This window comes from Canis lupus, chromosome 1 (genome assembly GCF_011100685.1).
Source record: "Canis lupus familiaris isolate Mischka breed German Shepherd chromosome 1, alternate assembly UU_Cfam_GSD_1.0, whole genome shotgun sequence".
In the NCBI taxonomy this organism is placed as follows: domain Eukaryota; kingdom Metazoa; phylum Chordata; class Mammalia; order Carnivora; family Canidae; genus Canis; species Canis lupus.
The window spans coordinates 71,723,326-71,734,513 of record NC_049222.1 but is presented as its reverse complement, the minus strand read 5'-3'; the positions used below and the strand labels follow the sequence as shown (position 1 = coordinate 71,734,513).

Sequence of the window (11,188 nt, the reverse complement as noted above, 5' to 3'; positions counted from 1 at the left end):
GAAGTTGCCATGTGCTAAGTCTGGGGAAGGACAGGGTTTTTCAGGGGGGGACTCTTGGAACCCTCTTTTGGACATTTTAAGTGTGAGAAACCTTTTTTTTTAATTTTTTTTTTATTTATTATTATTTTTTTTTGAGAAGCCTTTTTAACACCCAAGTAGTAATGCCAAAAGGAGCTGGTGGATACATACAACTGGAGTTTAGGGGTGAGGCTCAGGCTGGAGATGTAGCAGTGCCAGCCTTCAGCATATGTATGTCATTGAGAGAAGAGCCTTCTGCCTCCAACATTAAAAAGTCACAGAGAAGAAGCGGACTGTGGGGGACATTTTCTGCTATTTTAGAAATGAGTTTGTCCAGAGAGAGCTACAGCTTAAGTGGTTACTGAAGATTTTACTTTTAGTCACCTGCCTATAGATGAGGTTCTTTTTTAGCCTGAGATTTTGCGGGTGACACTGGCTTGTACCTTTCATTCTGTTGGGGCAGCATGGACTGTGGTGCTTTGAAGAGCCAGAGAAGGACTCTCAGTCCTCAGCATCTCAGGTAGGGTAAGGAGAGGCATACAGCCAGGCGGGGGTTAGAGTCTCTGCTCCCTTTAAGCTGCTGGCAGAGCACCCTCAAGCAGCTCCTTGAACTCTCCAAGCCTGGATTCCTCATCTGTGAAAGTCAAGACAATAATGGCATGTAAGTCATAGGATTATTTCAAGGTGTAAGTAATGATGAAAGTTAAAAGCACTTAGCTGAGTGAACATAGTAAACTCTCAATAAGCATTAGCTCTTATTGTTGTTATTTAATATTACCTTTCTTTACGAGTACTTTGAGATTTGAAGTGAAAATTGGCAAAGGAGAAAAGTACCATTGACTACCAGGAGTCTGAGATAAATTTAAATTTAAATTAGGCTGTATTGGGACACCTGGGTGGCTGAGTGGTTGAACGTCTGCCTTCAGCTCAGGGTGTGATCCTGGAGTTCTGGGATCGAGTTCCACATCAGGCTCCCTGCATGGAGCCTGCTTCTCCCTCTGCCTATGTCTCTGCCTCTCTCTCTCTCTCTCTCTCTCTCTGGGTCTCTCATGAATAAATAAATAAAATCTTTAAAAAAGAATTAGGCTATATTATACTAACTCTGTAAATAAACTATTTACTAAAATCTATGCTTGAAAATACCCAAACTAAAGGGGGACATTCTTGGTGCTCCAATACTTCTCCATTGTTTGCTTCAGCTAAATGCAATTCTATTTGATAAGCAGCTGACAGTGCTGACAGTGGTTACTCTGTCTAAGGAAACATTGAGATTTCAAAGGAGTCAAGTAATAAAAATCATTTTCCTTTTTCAATGTGACTGAGTCTAGGTCTGCTTTGGTTCTCACTGCCTCTAGGTCATTGGCTTCTTTCCACTCCCCTCACTCTTTCCTGCTTCTCTTATAAAACCGTGAACTTCTTGGGACAGCAACATCTACATCAGGTAGATGTCAGGTGTCACTCACCTACCTCCGTGCACAGTGAGTACTCAGGACATGTTTGTTAAAAAAAAAAAAAGTTAGGGATTGCCTACAGGAATGAATGAATAAGGGAATAAAGCTCAGTCCTTTCCAGTAAGCTCTCCATGAGATGGAGAAGAAAGGTGTTCACATACATCAATTAAAATACAGTGTGTGATTATGAGGGCAGACAACTTGTACAGGCAGGAGTTTTGAATTGGAGTGTGAATCCAAAGACCTCCCAGGGTGTATGTGGGCTGAGCTGGTTTTAAGGGAATCAATGCCAGATGCTCAGATTCCACATCGACTGAAAAATGGGTGTGATGGATGTGATGGAGTTAGCCCATCACCTTCCTCAACTCCTGATTCACATGGCCCAAGAAAGGTACGGACTCTCACTCACTATGAGTCCCTCCGTGTGGTCTTACACAGGGGTGTAAAAGTCTTTGGGGCAATAAAATTATGATTCAACATATTGGTGTTGGCAAAACTTCTGTAACTGGACACCACTGACCTGCAGAGAACCTAGTGTCTTTCTGTTACAGGCTGAGTTCTCCAGAAGCAGAAGCTGAAACAGAGTTTGGGGTGCCAGATATTTTTAGGGATCAACACCAGCTAAGGGAGAGGGGAAGAAGCAGAGTTGAGTAGAAGATGTCAAACTGAGAGGTAGGCCTGACAAAGGCTTGGCAATCCTTGGGGAGCTCTAGAGTAAGCACTGGCCCTTGGAGTGGTCCTTGCTAGGCAGGAAAGGCACACCAGGCTGGCATTCTGGAAGCTGGGCCAGCTCTGAAGGAGTTAACAGTTGGAGGCCATTTGCTGGCTCACTTCCCACAGTTAGGCAGCCAAGGTTTCTTTGCAGGGGATCTTCATGGAGCATCCCTATGCCTACCTCACTTTCACCTTATTGTATGCAATTCTGCTAAGGGTGAAATGTGGTGCTCAGAAAGGAAGGCTTGGGTCTGTGAATTCACAGGTTTTGTAGAGGGAGACAGTGGGAGTGATAAAGATTACTCTTCAGGGCAGCCTGGGTGACTCAGCAGTTTAGCACCACCTTCAGCCCAGGGTGTGATCCTGGAGACCTGGGATTGAGTCCCACGTCGGGCTCCCTGCATGGAGCCTGCTTCTCCCTCTGCCTGTGTCTCTGCACCTCTCTCTCTCTCTCTCTCTCTGTCATGAATAAACAAATAAAATCTTTAAAAAAAAATTACTCTTCAATAACCTCTCCTATTCCATCCTCAAAATAATGTCAAAAAATATGTATCTCCTAAAGAAAGATTCTCAAACATGAAGCAAAGAGGGCACTAACAAGCAATAACCAAGGTCTACTTCGTCAAGACAGTTAATTCACAATATGTTGCTATTCTTTCTTGATTTCTCAGGTGAACAACTGGTCTACCACTTCCTTGCCTAAGCATTGACCTCTCGTCTCAGAATTTGAATTCAGAAGTAAGATGGTTGGCTATGATTGGGTATTAATACATGTATTTGAAATTGAAATTTATTTTTTTCTACCTGAAACTAAATCTGGTTTGGCTGCTTGGCTTGACAGTGTGGACTGCTTTGCCAAACGGGTTATTATAGCAGACATTTCCCTGAACCAAATCAGCTAAATCTGAAAATCCAAGCTTTGATTAAAATAAAGCATGTGATGAAATAAGGTAATTTTATTAAAAACTGATTTGGCTGAAGGTGGCAGAGGGAGGATGAGGAATAGTACTCACAAATGCAGAAGTTCTTAATTGGGGTGATGAAAATGTTCTGGAATTAGATAGTGGTAAAGACTGCATGATTTTGTGAAGATACTAAAACCCACTAAATTATGCACTTTAAAGGGATGAATTTTATAATATGTGAATTATCTTTCAATTTAAAAAGTAAAAAAAAATATTGTTTTGGCAAAGTTGTATTGAAATAACAAGTATTTTAATTTTCTCAACCTTTTCAGTTTAAACTAGGGGTCTCTAAGTAAATGAGTAGCAGGTATAATTAGCAGTCATCTGAGAAGTTTAGGTACAGCCTTTTTGGTGTATTTCCCAGAACTAAGAAAGCAAATGACTAATGACTGGGTAACAAATATATTTTCAGCTCTCATGATTTCTAATTCTTTTCTTTCAACAAAATTGAAGGAGGATCAAACTAGTTTGCCAGCTGATAGGTCACTACTAACTTTAGAGATTGTTATGGAATTTTGGCATCATAAAACTTCTTTTACTCATATCTTATTTTTAGGAGAACTAGATTTCTCAGAGGTTTCTCTCCAGAGATGCTAAGTAGGAGTAGAAGTGACTCTGGATCCTATCTCATCTTAGCAGATAATAATTTTCACCCATAATTTCAATGCATCTAATTGAAAAAAAGGTGCCATTTAAATTCCTTAAGAGGTGAATTTTTATTTTTTATTTATTTTTTTTAAGAGGTGAATTTTTAATAAAATCTACCCTTATTCTTAATTTATGAAAATTCATACTCATATTCTTATTTATGAAAATCTAGAATATGTTTATATTCTCTTGATTAATTGTGTTCTGATAATTATGAAAGTTTTTTAATTAGTTAATTAATTAGAGAGAGCATGAGTGAGGGGAGGGGCAGAGAGAGGGGGACAAGCAGACTCTGCACTAAGCACAGAGCCTGATGTGGATGGAGCTCGAATCCCACAACCCTGAGATCATGACCTGAGCCGAAATCAAAAGTCAGATGTTTAACCAACTGAGCCACCTAGGCACCCCTCTGCTAATTATTGAAGTTATAAGTTGGTCTAGAAAAAGCTGCTTAAAACTTACAGACTTACAGTGATAACGAAATTAAAATTTCAATGTATTTACATTTTTTGCTGCAGAAAAGAATGGTATGACAATCAGTTGTGAAAAAAACTTTCCAACATGAAAGTTACGACAATTGCTAAAGTGTACAAAGAGTAAATAGAATGGAAATGTGAATTCAAGGAGAAAATGGACCAATAAGTTAATAGAGAAAACTTTTCGTGGGGGTACCTGGCTGCTCAGTCAGAAGAGCATGCAACTCTTGATCTTGGGGTCATGAGTTTGAGCCCCATGCTGGACACAGAGATTACTTAAAAACCAATAATAAATAACCTAAAGAAAGAGAAGATTTTCATGTATTTTTAAAATCGATAAAGTTTCAGAGTATAGAATTGTTCTGGGACTTAGATTCCATTGGCAATATTTAAAGAGCAATCTAATAATTTTGTTTTAAAATGCTAATATTGGGCAGGCCAGGTGGCTCAGCGGTTTGGTGCTGCCTTCAGCCCAGGGTGTGGTCCTGGAAGGTCCTGGAGACCCGGGATCGAGTCCCACGTCAGGCTCTCTGCATGGAATGGAGCCTGCTTTTCCCTCTGCCTGTGTCTGTGCCTCTCTCTCTCTGTGCCTCTCATGAATAAATAAATAAATAATCTTTTAAAAAAATAACATAAAATGCTAATATTTACAGCACTAAGGAAATGACATCCTCTGGAACTATTTAAACTTCCAGTAAAAGTTTTTTTTTTCAATGTCATTTTAAAACTGAGAGAGGGTGTATGGATTTTCAAACCATTTCTTGGGATCACACAATCTAAAAACTTAGGAGGCCACAGCTTTAGGGGCCAGACAAGGGGCAACTAGATCTGCTTGGATGGGTGGAGCTTTAAGGAGGAGTGACGTGCAAGCTGGACCTTGACAGATGGCAGAAGGTGTCTGCCAGGCGGAGGAGGGCCTTTGGCAGCTGCCAGCCTGGGGAGGCTGATGTTTTAGGGGCATAGTGCCAGCTCCTGGCATTCTTACCAGTATGCCCATTACTACAACCTTGAGCCTCATCAGTTTGACAGCTAAGACCTTGGCCATTTTATAGGAACCTGAGTAAAAGGGGAAGTTAAGTGGACAGGTGCACCAGAGCCTCCAGGTGACACAGCCATATGCTGACTTCCTGGCAGATGCACCATTATTCTCCACTTCCTCTGGCTCGTTGGCCAAACTATAGCACCTTCGTCATTGTTCAGCCACACCCTGAATTACCTTGACTTCAAACCTCATTCTTTCCCTTGCCCCCAAGTGCACTCTTAGGTCCACAATGTGACAAAGGGGCAGCCTACTCATCCTCAGCCTTCCAGAACTCAGGCTCCATTTTCCATCCCTGTGATCTGTGGGGTCGCTCTGAGACTGGATTTGGACAATGGACAAGAATAAGCTCACAAAGAGCAGAAGCAGTCTTTGGTTTTCGCTGTCTTAGTGGGAAGGAAAACCCTTGGTAAAGTTGAGGGGTGGGGACAGGTCTTGGGTTGGAGGGTTTCCAATGAACTTGAAAAGAAACTCAGGCTTTTTCACCCTCTGAGCCAAGTTCAGAAGTTTGCAGATGTCTTTGGGGGGAGAAAATTTGTGCTGCAGACCTCAAAATTGTGTTTGTGTTGAATGGAGAACCACAAAGCAGGTATGATATCCTAACGAGTTCTCACACTTCTCGAAAATGCTACAATTAGAACCTGTCCAGGGCGGCTCTCCTGTGGGAGGAGACCAGCTTTGGGGCACCACGGTCCACCCAGAGAAGAATCTCGCAGACCCTTCCCACCACCCATCCTTAGCTTGGATTCTGCTTTTATGCATATTTATTTTAAAGTGTGTATACAGATGTGTGGGTTTTCTGGAAGGAATCTGAGAGGAGGGAAGCAAATGTGGCTGTGCAGAATGTTTTGAGCTGCAGCCATCGAGACCCAGAGGAAACGAGTTTACTTTTTCAAGCTTGCCCAGATGGGCTGTGCGTGTGGGTTGTTAGCTCTGGCACTGGCTGCCAGGCTCTGTAAACACTGCGTGGCTGCTCCCCCAGGACGTGTGTTGACTGTCATGCCTTACTGCCTAATTGGCTCTCGCTGAAGAGCTACAGGCCGTTTCTTTCTGGTCTCTGTTGTTCTGCGGGGAAGCCTTGGGGTTGGTGATGGGCACCAAGTTATTCGGTTCTGTCCCTTTTGTTCGTTTGTTCATTCCCAGTGGACCCAACTTAATGGCTAAGAAGGACTTGCCTTCTCTTCAGAAGACCTTTGCAGCATCTGTCCAATGTGTCTTTTGGGATGGAAGGGCGAGTTTAAATTCTCTGCTTTAAGTCAAGTCTAAGGCAGGCCATGGGAGGCTTATGACCCTCCAGTCATTTCCTCAAGCTCCCCTTCCCCACAATCACTATGTTTGCTCCTTTCTGGGTTCCATTTTTTATTTCCCCTCTAGATGAGTGCATTTTCTTTCTGCTCTTTTCATTCTAACTGCCCAGATACTGCTGTGCGTAGGGGCCATACATGTGCACGCTGAGTTAAGTCAGCGTGGACGGGTGCCAGGTGCCAGGCTCCACCACCAACAAATCACACCCTCTCCACAGCCCCACTACAGCCCTTCTGAGACTTGTGTCTATAAATTGTGCCAAGACAGGTCTCCTGGAAACTTCCTTTGCTGCTGGCAGCTCCACACCCATGCATTTCCTTTTTCCTGTAAAAAATCCATTCCCAGCTCCAACTTAAAACAGAAGGTCAGTTATATTGACACCTACTGCACATAGACGCTGTATTTTCAGGAAAATATTTTCACCTCTGAAATCTTTCAGTGTGAGGGGTTACGCACCCCTCAAACTCCTGTGGTAACAGTCAACCTACAGGCCTGTCCTACAGCTGCACACCCACCTCCAGGAGGATATGTGCTTTGAAAAATGTTTCCAATGGTAGTGAGGCACTCTGGAGAGAAACTCATGAACTCTCCCTTCAGCGTGGAGAGATGCCTGAGTTCCTTGGTGCATGGCAGGCTTTCTGCTTAGCTGATGATGTGGGGCAGGGTTTCTCTCTTCCCTGCCTGCCTTTCCTAGTTTGTGAAATAGGAGACTAATAATTTCCCAGGAGGAAATATACTTACCTTGTAAGTTTCCAGTGTTGGGATATTTTATGGGATGGTGCTCTCTCCTTTATGATCAGGCCAAGGGACCCTTTCCTGCTTTTCCATGGATTTCAATCTGTCTCCAGGAGCCTTGGGTTAAAATCAAATATATTAACTTAGGGAGGAGGTGGGGTGAACATTTGTTGTTTTTGCTGTTCCCCATTCATACTAATAGCACCCCATTTCCTTTCCAGGAAATTACCTCATCCCCATTCTGTGCATTCCAGGGAATTAGCTCACCCGAGTTGGTAGAGTGTCAATCAGGTGCCCCACTCTCCCCAGCCAGGCAGTGGGCTTGCTGTTCAAGCAGGGGTGGCTGGATTCTCCCCGTAAGATGTCAAATCTGGAGCAGCGTTATATGAGTGAGGAAATGTGTTGGAGCTGATACGTGCTGGTGTGTTCCCTACCCCGGCAGCCATGGCTCCTGCTCCTTCTGGCCCAAGAAAGACTGAAGCTAACCAAACCTACTGGCTTGGTGCTAAATTAGCAGAAAGTAGAGTTCTTTTTACCTATCTGATTTGGTGAGCTGAGGGTAACAAGTTAATCCACAAATTCTGACAGACTGAGGGAGAATATGAGTCAGAAACGCCAGAAGAACTCTCTACAAATAATGGGATACTGGATTCCAGCATTGCCCAACCTACATGTCTCTCTGTATTTGTGTCAAATAAGGAAGGAAGGGCATGCATCTCTTCTTTTTGCTCTTGTCCCTCTTCCTCTTTTTGTTTTTTGTTTCTTTCTCTTCATGGGCAAAGTTGGACCTTTTTCTACTGAGGCTACGGCTCTTTCTCTTAATTATCTGTTTAACTGGGTTAAGGGTCTCTATTTATATCTGGATGATCAGAAGTTTAGGGGTTCACCTTCCATAACTGGAGTCTGAAAACTAAATTCATTATTTTGAAGCAGCTTCTCTGGAATTGAAGCTAGTGCTAAAACTATGTCAAGCCAGTTGAACAAAACAAGCAGAAGGACCAAAGTCACAGCTTCTCTTTCCTTCTTCCATCACCTATGGCAGACAGCATAGTTTTCTTGCAGTCAGGCGTGAATCTTCTTTTGTTACACCTGGGCTTTGGAGAGACACTTTTCTTTCAAAACAGCTTTTCATTGCCTGAGCTTGCAGGCAACCTTGATGTGAGCTGTGCTTTCCTCAGCAGAACTGCATGGGGTGTTCTAACAATGTTAAAAGGAAACTGTGGGGATCATGCAAGTGTTTCAGTGGAGAGCCATATTGGAGAGGGGTCTCAAAAACCTACAAGTCTGGCTAACACAATTCCAGAGAAAAGGTGGACATTGTCTCAGGACCTGGGGAGTGATTGTTGTAAGTTGCACTTTTTCCTGTACGAGTAGAATAATAAATAGCTTCCTTTTCCTGTAACTCAACATAATGGGCACTGGGAAAGCTTAAGGGGTAAATTTTCTATAGTCTTTCCATCTTCTCTTTGTATTAGTCAGAGAAATTAATGATACCTGCTATAACAATTATCCTCAAATTCCAGTGACTTAATACTAGTTTATTTCTTCTTCAGGCCATGAGATCCATGGCAGCTGTCCTCCAAAGCAGTGACTCTGGAATCATTGTGTGACTTTGCTGTCTGAGCAAATGCTTGCAGTCATGTGAGCAGAAGAGAGAGGATAAAAGTAGGACCAGATGCTTAACCACTTCAGCCAGAAGCGCTATTTCATTGGCCCAAACTAGTCATGTAATCAATTTAGCTGTGAGGGAGTATGAGAAGCAGAGTGGGTATCAGTGAGCATGAATGCTTTCTGAAATGCCTTTTTCTTTTTTTTTTTTTTAAGATTTAATCTATTCATTCATGAGAGACACAGAGAGAGGCAGAGATAGGAGAAGGAGAAGCAGTCTCCCTCCAGAGAGCTTGATGCCGGACTCCATCCTAGGACCACAGGATCACGACCTGAGTCAAAGGCAGACATTCAACCACTTTAGCTCTCAAGTAAATGTCCCTCTCAAGTCCTAGTGAAACTTCTCCCCTGCAATAAGACTGTCAGGAATGGCTCGAAACCTACTAAATGCTAAGGTACATGAGTATCATGGCCTTTTCCTAAGGAATATTGTACTTTAGGGCAGGCTAATTTTCTTATCCTAAAGGGCTAATGGAGAGGTCTTTTGCTAGCTTTACTGGTTAACATTAGAATTTTCTTAATTTTCAGGCCCTTGAAATTTAAGTGAATTCATGTGAGGATGGCCTTGCTGCACAGTACATGGTCCCCAGACTCAACTCATGCTTGAACAACCATCATTCTTAGAAATAAACATAAAAGTAATTTTCACTGGCAATACTCATGTTAAATGAGGAAAGAACTGCTAGGCCCTGGTTCTTTTCTGCCCAGAGCTTGTCTCATTTGCCTTTTCATTTTCTAGTCAGACTTATGCTTGGGGCTTTTCAACTCACAAACAATGGGACTGATTTCCATTGGGTGGTTCTGTCATCTGGTAGGTCACCCTGGAACTTTATGCTTTGTGCTCTGATTGAGAACAGAAACAAGCTAAAGAAAGAAAAAGGGCAACAAATCTTGACTCACAATTATAGTGTGAATCAGTAACAAAGCTCTAGGTTTGCTGTGTGGGATAAAACATTGTTTTCTGTCCATCTATCTCCTGATTCTAATTTCCAAGAACCAAGCTTAAGAGAATGAGGAGGAAATAATGAAATCATGGGGAACTTGAAAAACATAGTCAAAAGGAGGTTGAACTCAGTATGTAACCATCAGACCAAGGTTACAAAGGGAAGGCGGGGAGGCCAGCTCTGGTCCCCATACATATTTTGATGGGCTTCTGGCCAGTTGGTCCACACAGCTTTGGGTAGACAATCTGAATTTGTAGCCAATATTTAAATACTCAGAGATTTCACATAAAAAGCCAGATTTATGACTTCTCTTGAAAAATCCAATTTTGGGGCAACATTAAGCCTTATAGTCTAGCAGAGCAACAGTTGGCCTTAACCAGTCAGTAGCTGTTCCTTTCAGATAGGACTGTGGCTATCCCCTTGCCATTGACTGTGGTCCCACCACTCCCTATTGCACCCCCAACTCTAAGCCCAGTATCAATCTTCTTTATCTCTGATCTTTTTCTTCCAGCAGTCTCACTCATTCACACTGGCTGCCTGGGCAGGTGTATATGGAAACCATGACCTCAAGGGCTTCTATACCTCAAACTCAAAATTGCTGAAAGGCATTTAAGACATGGAAAGACTGGTGGTGAGATATTTAAATATAAAGGAAGAAAAGGAGGGAAAAAAAAAAAAGAAAAAAAAAAAAGGAAGAAAAGGAGGAATAAGGACCTTGAAGACAAAGAGAAAAGACTCAGGGAGTCTCATTGTGTCCCAAAGTGAGAGCTTCTCATAGTCATGTGAGACACTGGAACTCTTGCTATCTGGGCTGTGACTGAAGCACAAAGGCCAAGGATAGAAGATGGAGGAAGTGCAGGCTTCCACCATGTCATAGGTGAGGGGCTGGTTGTGGCCTGTGCCACGCTTGCAAAAGGGAAGACAATAAGATGAGGGGGTTTGGGAATAATGAATAGAGACAAGTTTTGGGGGAATTTGCTGAGAAGTGGAGTGGAGAGAATTGGGGCAGTAGTTAGAAAAGATGAGATTAACATTTGTTTATTAAGCTGAAAGCCCAGCTTTGGTTTATTGATTGAATCATTTAATAGAGAGAGGAAGCTGGTGATGCTATAAGGGGCGAGTTAAGGGAAGGGGTAAAGTCCCTGAGTCAGTGAGAGGGAACAAAATTGCACCTTAAGACAAAGCACAGATAATTGATACAGTAAAGTAAGAAAGGAAGCAAAAT

At 42.6% G+C, this 11,188-nt stretch overlaps 1 long non-coding RNA gene across 6 annotated transcripts in view; it reads left to right on the top strand.

The window, feature by feature from the left end:
* Positions 1 to 1,027: 1,027 nt before the first annotated feature.
* The window catches only part of LOC111090717, a 62,738-nt gene continuing 52,577 nt past the window's right edge, over positions 1,028 to 11,188 (top strand). For 4 of the 6 annotated variants that reach the window (XR_005353137.1, XR_005353136.1, XR_005353141.1 and 1 more), the window contains exons 1-2: positions 1,028 to 1,496; positions 2,855 to 2,921. This is a non-coding gene — a long non-coding RNA (uncharacterized LOC111090717). Of the gene's footprint in view, positions 1,497 to 2,854; positions 2,922 to 10,669; positions 10,841 to 11,188 lie in introns of those variants that run through there. The other 2 variants (XR_005353139.1, XR_005353140.1) reach the window with 1 other exon arrangement.